The sequence below is a fragment of the Phocoena sinus genome, chromosome 3, assembly GCF_008692025.1.
Source record: "Phocoena sinus isolate mPhoSin1 chromosome 3, mPhoSin1.pri, whole genome shotgun sequence".
Taxonomy (NCBI): domain Eukaryota; kingdom Metazoa; phylum Chordata; class Mammalia; order Artiodactyla; family Phocoenidae; genus Phocoena; species Phocoena sinus.
In genome coordinates, this window is record NC_045765.1 from 4,581,434 (window position 1) to 4,591,589 (window position 10,156).

Sequence of the window (10,156 nt, forward strand, 5' to 3'; positions counted from 1 at the left end):
AGCAGCAGTACCCACAAGCCAATCCACCAGGGCCATCACCAGTGGGCGGGGCACCAAGCAGCAGTACCCACAAGCCAATCCACCAGGGCCATCACCAGTGGGCGGGGCACCAAGCAGCAGTACCCACAAGCCAATCCACCAGAGCCATCACCAGTGGGCGGGGCACCAAGCAGCAGTACCCACAAGCCAATCCACCAGGGCCATCACCAGTGGGCGGGGCACCAAGCAGCAGTACCCACAAGCCAATCCACCAGAGCCATCACCAGTGGGCGGGGCACCAAGCAGCAGTACCCACAAGCCAATCCACCAGGGCCATCACCAGTGGGCGGGGCACCAAGCAGCAGTACCCACAAGCCAATCCACCAGAGCCATCACCAGTGGGCGGGGCACCAAGGCTAGTTCCCCAGGGGGTGTCTTGGTGGGTGCCCAGCAGCCACAGCCCCTGGTAGATGACACCCCCGCCCCCAGCAGGTGAAGCTCCTAGCAAGCGAGGTCCCACGGAAGCAACATTCCTGGCAGCAGCGGTGCCCAGTAGGGGAAGCCCCAGGTAAGGGAGCGCTCCACCCACCAAGGTCCCCAGATGCCCAGCAGCCCAGGCCCCAGGTTGGCTGGCTCACGTGAACCAAGACGTGATACTGGGCACCGTCTGGTAGTTGGGATTCTGTTGCAGCCGCTAGCAGGACTTACAGAACATCAAGCCCCAGCTGAAGGATCTGGGCCGCAGCGTCTCCCGCCAGCGGAAGCAGCTCGGGTAGAGGGTGTGGTCCTTGACCAGCACCAGCAGATAATGGGTCAAGTCCTTGGGGCTCTGAAAGTCTTCGACGTGGATAAAGGCTTCGGGTAGCAGGAACTGTTCACAGTTCCTCCTGCTGGGGCCCAGCACCACTGGCACTGCCCAGGAGTGCAGGGCGTTCCTCCACAGCTTCTCTGGGATATAGTCAGGGTGCAAGGAGTTCTTGAAAGCCAGGTAAAACTTGTACTGGGACAGCCTGTTGGTCATGACCTCCTGGGGCAGTGGCATGTGGGAGCGTCCATACACATCCATTTGGAGGTGAGGCTGCAGCTTCTGCTAGTACTGTACCCTGACCAAGTCCGCCCTCCAGTTGGCCACCACCCAGGCCACCAGCTTGGTCTTGGCCGAGACGTTCACCAGTGTGTCCACAGGCTGGCCAGGCCATAGCTCAAGCTAGCTGTATGGCGTGAAGATATCTGAGTCCTGGCGGTAGGACACAGTGAGGATGAAGTATCCGTCCAGGGCCTTCGGTTTGGGGCAGTTGCTGGGCGATTCCATGCTGAACCAGACCCAGCGCTAGCTTGGGGGGGTGCCGCAGGGAAGGCGTGAGCTGTGCCTTACGCCCGGAGCTGACCTTTCGGTGACGCACAAGGACCGCATCCGCCCGAGGGTACTCGCTGTGGTTGACAGGTGGCAGTCGACTGTGCCGGGCCACATCTCTGAGCAGTGGGACAGAGCTACTGGGGTGTTGAATAGCCACGTCCACAGCAGGAGACGCAGAGGTGGGAGGGTGGAGGGCCCCGCAGTGGCCTGGGAGGGGGCCCCCAATTCGGGGACCCATGTGGGCTTGTCTCGGGACACACGCAGGTAGGAGGAGAAGCACGGAGCCAGAAGCAGCCCGGGGAGACAGTGGTGCCAGGAACATCTTATCTTGGCCCAGCCAGGTGGATCCATGGGTCAGAGAGGAGCTGGGAGGACGGGACAGTGAACACAGCATCACTGCTAACCAAAATAATAACACATGCCTAGCGGGCAGACGCAGGTTACCCAAGTTCATCTCTATGAGTCCTGAGGTAGGGGGCACTGTTCTCATCCCTATTTTACAGACGAGAAAACTGAGGCCAAGGACTCAACGCAAGAAAACGGCGGAACTGTAATTCCAACAAAACGCATCTAGCTCCAGGGCCCACTTATTCCTACCCACTAGGCCACATGATCTCCGGACCTGGGACAGGTTCCGATGCTCTCAGGTCCCACCTTGACCTTGACCCTGCCCTTTCCCAGCTTTCCCAGAGTCTCTCCCGGCCTAGGGAGAAGACAGAGCTGGTTACAAGATGCTCCCCAGTGCCCTCCCTGGAGCTGAGGCTTGGAGCCAGGGCTCTGCCTGGGAGGGGTACAATGTGATTACGTTGGAAGGTTATCTGAGGGCTCACCAGGTAGTGTAGGAGTTGGGGGAAAGGGCATTCCTGGTGGACGAAACAGCCAACGCAAAGGTCCGGAGGTGACGGAGAGGCTGACAAGTTTATGGGGAGAGCACAGGAAGTGCTCAGGGAATAAGCGTCCAAAGATGGCCCCCCTGGTCCCGCACTGGGGGATCCTGGGCGGCCTCTTGGCCTGGCCGATGTCTTTCTACTCCCCGGTCCTTTCCGTCCCTGCCGGCGGTCACAAAGTCCTCCCAGACTCCAAACCCCAACCACCAGAGCGGAATCTAGGACTTCGGCCCTGCCCCTCTCCACTTCCTGCGGCCCTGGAGACACCCAGTTTACAGATAAGAAAACGGAGGTTCTGAGCAATAGATATGTCTCGTGCCCAAATACACACAGCTACAGCCCTTACGATCCAGAATCCAAACTCTCTCCTCTTAATGTAATTCCAAACTCCTCTCCCTCTTTGCAGGTGGAGCTCTGATCTACAGCCTGGCACTGTCCACTAGAACTTTCTGCTATCGTGGAAATGTTCTATATCTGCACCATCGCGTGCACCCCTATGGCTCTTGAGTCCTTGAAATGCAGCTGTTGTGTTGGACAGAGTTTTTAATGCTAAATTAAATTTTAAAAAGGTTCTCTCTTCTGTAAATCGAAGACAACTTCAAGATAAAAAGTAAAGGCAAAGCCAAAAACAGCCTCTGATAGCCAATTCAATGATTGGAAAAACTTGACAGTACACTTGGGACCTCCTGGAAGGGCAAATATGCTCCAACGAGACATTTTTATGGAGTCTAATTACAGATCAAGGATCTACGACGAAAACTGAGTGTCCGAATTAGGTGTGCTGGGGGTGTAAAATACACCCTGGTTTCTAAGACTTAGGACGAGAACGAGACAGTAAAATTATCTCAATACTTCCTCTGTTCACTACACATTTAAATAATACTACTTTGGATCTGTTGGGTTAAAGAAAGCATATTATTAAAATTAATTTCACCTGTGTCTTTTACATTTTTAAAGTGGTGGCTACTAGAAAAATATTAATTACACGTGTGGCTTGTGTTCTGTTTCTACTGGACAGCATGTGCTGCTCTAGAATTTCTAAGAAAGGGAAATGAGGGATAATGACTCATTATTTGAAATGCACTCACCCTCTGGCCAGAGGGATTGGTGCAAATGCCCACAGACATGCCAACAAAACAAGGGTGTTTTGGATAAGCTACCTGTCCATTGATGTGGGACTGGTTGAATTACGGTCCCTTCTGACAACAGAATACTATGCAGTTGTGAAAAATGAATAAAAGCCTGGTTTTGGTATTAGGGTATCTTTGTCTGAAAAAACTTAAAATAGAACTACCATATGATCCAGCAATCCCACTCCTGGGCATATATCAGGAGAAAACCATAATCTGAAAAGATACATGCACCCCAGTGTTCTTGCAGTACTATTTACAATAGCCAAGACATGGAAGCAACCTAAATATCCATTCACAGAGGAATGGATGAAGAAGATGTGGTACATATATACAATGGAATATTACTCAGCCACGAAAAAGAATGAAATGATGCCATTTGCAGCAACATGGATGGACCTAGAGATTATCATACTAAGTGAAGTCAGAAAGAGAAAGACAAATATCATGTGATATCACTCATATGTGGAATCTAATTAAAAATGATACAGATGAACATATTTGCAAACTAGAAATAGACTTACAGATACTGAAAACAAACTTCTGGTTACCAAAGGGGAAACGTGGTGGGGAGGGATACATCAGGAGCTTGGGATGAACACACACACTACTATATATGAGACAGATAACCAACAAGGACCTACTGTATAGCACCAGGAACTCTACTCAATATTCTGTGATAACCTATATGAGAGAAGAATCTGAAAAAGAATGAATATATGTATATGTATAACGGAATCACTTTGCTGTACACCTGAAACTAACAGAACTTTGCAAATCAACTATACGCCAATGAAATTAACAAAATTTTTTAAAAAATGAATAAAGCCACTGTATTGGCACAGCTCTGCAGAGTGGATCCAGGTTTTCTGGAAGCTGAACTTCCATATTTTGGGAGCCTCTCTAAGAAACGGCAAAGAAAATTGAGTCCAGACTTAGATACAGAAAGTAATCTTTATTTAGGGGTGCCTGAAGCTTAAGCTTCATCCACTTCATGGTAAATCCATGTCTGCCTGATAAAAAAAACAGGTTCCAGAATTAAGTAGCTGGGTCTAAATCTGCACCATCCAATATGGGGGCCACTAGCCCCATGTGGCTAATGCAACAGAGGAACAGAAATTGTGAATGTCAGTAAATTTCAAATGTAAATTTAAAAACTGAACAACGTAAAACAAGTTTTTTTTTTAATTAAACACTACCCTTTCACTCCAGCCATTGAAAATTTAGCATCCAAATAGAAACGGCCGTAAAGAGTAAAATACACGCCAGATTGCCAAGATTTCATATGAAAGAAAGAATGTAAAATATCCCATGTAAAGTGTCTCATTAGTAATTTTCTATGTCGATTACATATTGAGATAATGCTTTGGATGTATGGGGTGAAATAAGATATAGCATTAAAATTAATTTTACTGGTGCCTTTCTATTCTTTTTAATGTGTCTGGTAAAAAGTTGAAAATTACATATGTGGCAGAAATCAGTTTGGCGGTTCATCAGAAGGCTGAACACATAATTCCATATCACCCAGCAATTCCACTCCTAGATATCTACCCAAAGGAACTGAAAAGCAGGAACTCTAAGAGATATTTGTATATCCATGCTCATAGAAACGTGATTCACAATAGCCAAAAGTTGGAAACAACCCAGATGTCCATCAAAGGATGAGCGTATAAACAAATGTGGTCCACCCATACAATGGAACATTATTCAGCCTTAATAAGGAAAGAGATTCTGACACACGCTATACCATGGATGAACCTTGAGGACATGAGGCTCAGTGAAATAAGCCAGATGCAAAAGGACACATATTATATGATCTTGCTTCTATGAAATATCTAGAATAGGTAAATTCATAGAGACAGACAGTAGATTAGAGGTTACCAGGGGCTGGGAGGGTTGGAAGGAGAATGAGTTTTTGCTTACTGGGGTATAAAGTTTCTATTTGGGGTGATGAAAAATTTTTGGAAATATTGGCAGTGGTTGCACACCATTGGGAATATACTTAATGCTACTGAACTGCACCCTTAAAAATGGTTAAAATGTCAAATTTTGTGTCTCATATATTCTGCCACAGTTTAAAAAAATAATGTGGGACTTCCCTGGCAGTCCAGTGGTTAAGACTCCGCGCCCTCGGCACAGGTTCAATCCCTGGTTGGGGAACTAAGCTCCTGCATGCTGCACGGCGTGGCCAAAAAATAAAATTAAAAAATAGGGCTTCCCTGGTGGCACAGTGGTTAAGCATCCACCTGCCAATGCAGCGGACATGGGTTCGAGCCCTGGTCTGGGAAGATCCCACATGCCGCAGAGCAACTACGTAGTTGTGCACCACAACTACTGAGCCTGCGCTCTAGAGCCCGCAAGCCACAACTACTGAACCCGTGCGCCACAACTACTGAAGCCCCCGCGCCTAGAGCCCATGCTCCGAAACAAAAGAAGCCACCGCAACAAGAAGCCCGCGTACCTCAACGAGGAGTAGCCCCCGCTCGCCGCAACTAGAGAAAGCCTGTGTGCAGCAACGAAGACCCAACAGACCCAAAAATAAATAAATAAAATAAATAATTTTTTAAATAAAGAAATAAAAATAAAAAGACCCTGATGGCTGGCGGGCTCCTTCTACTGGGCAGAGCTGGCGTAACCGTCCGAATGCAGAAGAGAGAAGCTGGCAGGTGGCCTTGTGTGATGAAAAGGGAGCGCGATTTGGAATTACACGTTCATGCCAAAGTTTCTGGAAAGAGACCCAAAAGACAGGCCTTTGGGGAGACAGCGCCAAGCAGGAGTGGGATGGAGGCTGAACTCTGACCACAAGCTACTTTGCGCCGCCAGGGATTTTGGCCGTGCACAGAAGGTTAATATGCGGAAATGTACTTAAGATGGATATAGTTTGTTTGTCCTGGGTTTATGGTGGCTCCTCCTAGGAGGCATGGAGGCCCTTGGCAGGGACCTTGAGAAGCGAAGATCCAGGAACGGGGCTGTGGGAGGCCGGGGTCTGAGATCCCACCCAAGTGGAACCGGAGATATTTTTTTCCTAGAAAGGAACTGAAAAATGCCATGATGCTGCGACACCGCAAAGATCAGAAAAACAAAACAAAACAAAATCCCCCCTGTTCCCCTGCATCTCAGGTCCTCCTCCCATGGGACAGGGTGGGAAGGAGGAAGGGCTCTGTGTTGCTGATGGGGGCCAGGAAGCAGTGGGGGTTCTAATCCAGAGCTTTGCCAGGGAGAGAGAGACAGACAGAGACAGACTGGGAGAGAAATGCTGCTCCTCCTGGTTTGGCAAATCAATCAGAACTTCCCACACCTGCTAGACCTCTGGTGCACCTGGTACCCAGAAAGACCCCGGGGAGAGCAGGCTGCAGGCCCTTCCCAGGGGGCAACGATGCCTCCTGGGAGAGGGGACATTTTCCCCAGGAGGCCTTACCTGGATGGACACTGTGCAGGATGGCAAGCAGCTGACTAGGAAGTTTAGGGCCGAGTCACAGCTTGTCACCTAGGGTGTGGATGAGGCAACAGCAGGGAGGAGAAGGAAATGGACTTATTTATAGATGCAGCACAGCACAGCCCAACACCACCACAACTGCCATCAGATGACACAGGGTGTCCTGTCCCATGAGCCGGGTCATCATATAAAAGCAAAGGTGGGACTCTGCTAATCTCCACCATAAGACCTGATGAGGGAGGGGGTGGAGGAAGTTGGGGACTAGAGTCACCACCCTGGCCTCCCCTGTGGCCTCAAAGCACGCATGGCTTTGGGCGTAAAGTTGACCCATCCATAAAGGGAAAAGGGCTGACCCAAACCACTGGTTCTCAAAGTGGTTTCCGTGGGGGCACCAGGGGTTCCATGGAGGATGGGGAGGGGCAAGTGAGCAGAATTTCAAGCTTCTCACTTTCCCTTCCAGCAGATACCACCCCCTCTTCCGTCTCAGTCAGCAAACATTTCTTGTGCACCTGCTACATGTTGGGCCCCAGGGATATTGCACGAAGCAAGTGGGTGAGACAGATAACCCATAAGGAAACTTGTAAACAAACATAAATTATAAATTGCAAAAAAGGAGGCTGTGGCCTGGTCTGGACTTCCCGGATGTGTGAGCTGAGAGCTAAAGCCCCGTAAGAATTCTCTAAGTAAAAAGGAGGATGCAAGAGCTTTCCAGGCAGGGGCTTCCCTGGTGGCGCAGTGGTTGAGAGTCTGCCTGCCAACACAGGGGACACGGGTTCAAGCCCTGGTCCGGGAAGATCCCACATGCCACAGAGCAACTAAGCCCGTGCGCCACAACTGCTGAGCCTGCGCTCTAGAGCCCGCGAGCCACAACTACGGAAGCCTGCGTGCCTAGAGCCAGAGCTCCGCAACAGGAGAAGCCACCGCTATGACAAGCACCACACCGCAACGAGGAGTGGCCCCCTCTCGCCGCAACTAGAAAAAGCTCGCGTGCAGCAACGGAGACCCAATGCAGCCAAAAATAAAATAAATAAATGAAAAAACAAAAAAGACAAAGATGTCTGCTTTTTTTTTTTTTTTTTAAAAAAAAAAGCTTTCCAGGCAGAAGGGACAGCCTGTGCAAAGGCCCTGAGGCAGCAAGGAATGGCAGCATTGGAGGAAATCCAGGAAGGCTGAGTATTCAGGAGCAGGAGATGAGGTCACCACGCCACGTTGAGCTGCGTCCGGCTGTGGTCAATGATGGATATTTAACACAAAGGCGACAGGGAGCCATGGGAAGCTTCCAGCAGAGCAGTCACCACCACATAGACTCCTGTTTTGAGATGCTCTTTCAGCCTGCCACGGGGGGACAGGGAAGACAGTAGGGCAGAGGCAGGGAGGCTGGGGAGGAGGAGGCTGTTTCGGGCAGGCCAAAGCCCGAGCTCCAGCTCCCAGGTACCATGATTCCCCTGTTCCCAGATGAGAAATCACTTCTGTGAGGCTGCTTCACGCTGCCTGGACATCTACCATCTGAATGTCCAGTTAGTTCCAGGCTGGCAGAGGTTCCAGGAGGCTGGGGTCCCCCAGGGCAGGGCATTTGTTTGTTTGTTTGTTTGTTTTGCGGTACGCGGGCCTCTCACCGTTGTGGCCTCTCCCGTTGCGGAGCACAGGATCCGGACGCGCAGGCTCAGCGGCCATGGCTCACGGGCCCAGCCGCTCCGCGGCATGTGGGATCTTCCCGGACCAGGGCACGAACCTGTGTCCCCTGCATCGGCAGGCGGACTCTCAACCACTGTGCCACCAGGGAAGCCCTGTTTGTTTGTTTTTAAATGCACTGATTCTTTTTTAAACATAAATTTATTTATTTATTTTTGGCTGCGTTGGGTCTTCATTGCTGCACATGGGTTTTCTCTAGTTGCGGCGAGCAGGGGCTACTCTTCATTGCAGTGCATGGGCTTCTCATTGAAGTGGCTTCTCTTGTTGTGGAGCACAGGCTCTAGGCAGTGGGCTTCAGCAGTTGTGGCACGCGGGCTCAGTAGTTGTGGCTCACGGGCTCTAGAGCGCAGGCTCAGTAGTTGTGGCACGCGGGCTTAGTTGCTCTGCGTCATGTAGGATCTTCCCGGACCAGGGCTCGAACCCATGTCCCCTGCATTGGCAGGAGGATTCCCAACCACTGTGCCACCAGGGAAGCCCAGGCCATTTGTAATAGGGAAGAACAAGTCTTTTTTTTTTTGGCCACACCACCAGCATGTGGGATCTTGGTTCCCTGACCAGGGATCAAACCCATGCCCCTGCAATGGAAGCACCTAGTCCTAACCACTGGACCACCAGGAAGTCCCAGGAAGAACAAATCTGACTCTATATTAAGGCATAACCCTCCCAGACTTCAGACAATACTACAAAGCTACAGTAATCAGAACAGTGTGGTACTGGCACACAAACAGACATATGGATCAATGGAACAGAATAGAGAGCCCAGAAATAAAACCACACACCTACAGTCAATTAATCTTTGACAAAGGAGGCAAGAATATACAATGGGGAAAATTCTCTTCAGCAAGCGGTGTTGGGAAAGCTGGACAGCCACATGTAAATTAATGAAGTTGGAACACACCCTTATACCATACACAAAAATAAACTCAAAATGGCTTAAAGACTTAAACATAAGAACATGACACCATAAAATTCCTAGAAGAGAGCATAGGCAAAACATTCCCTGACAAATTGTTCCACTGTTTCCTTAGGTCAGTCTACCAAGGCAAAAGAAATAAAAATAAACAAATGGGACCTAATCACACTTACAAGCTTTTGCACAGCAAAGGAAACCATAAACAAAAAGAAAAGACAACCTACAGACTGGGAGAAAATATCTGCAAATGATGCGACCAACAAGGGCTTAATCTCCAAAATACACAAACAGCTCATACAACTCAACAACAACAAAATAACCGAATCAGAAAATGGGCAGAAGACCTAAATAAACATTACTCCAAAGAAGAAATACAGATGGCCAATAGGCACATGAAAAGATGTTCAACATCACTAATTACTAGAGAAATGCAAATCAAAACTACAATGAGGTACCACCTCGCACCGGTCAGAATGGCCACCATTAAAATGTCTACAAATGGGGCTTCCCAAGTGGCGCAGTGGTTGAGAGTCTGCCTGCCTATGCAGGGGACACGGGTTCGTGCCCCAGTCCGGGAGGATCCCACATGCCGCGGAGCGGCTGGGCCTGTGAGCCATGGCCACTGAGCCTGCGTGTCCGGAGCCTGTGCTCCGCAACGGGAGAGGCCACAACAGTGAGAGGCCCACGTACCTCAGAAAAAAAAAAAAGTGTCTACAAATAACAAATCCTGGAGAGGGTGTGGAGAAAAGGGAACCCTCCTAC

At 49.7% G+C, this 10,156-nt stretch overlaps 1 pseudogene; it reads right to left on the reverse strand.

Annotated features, from left to right (window-relative positions):
• Window positions 1-613: 613 nt before the first annotated feature.
• LOC116750609 lies at window positions 614-1,687 on the reverse strand (annotated as a pseudogene).
• Window positions 1,688-10,156: the final 8,469 nt, after the last annotated feature.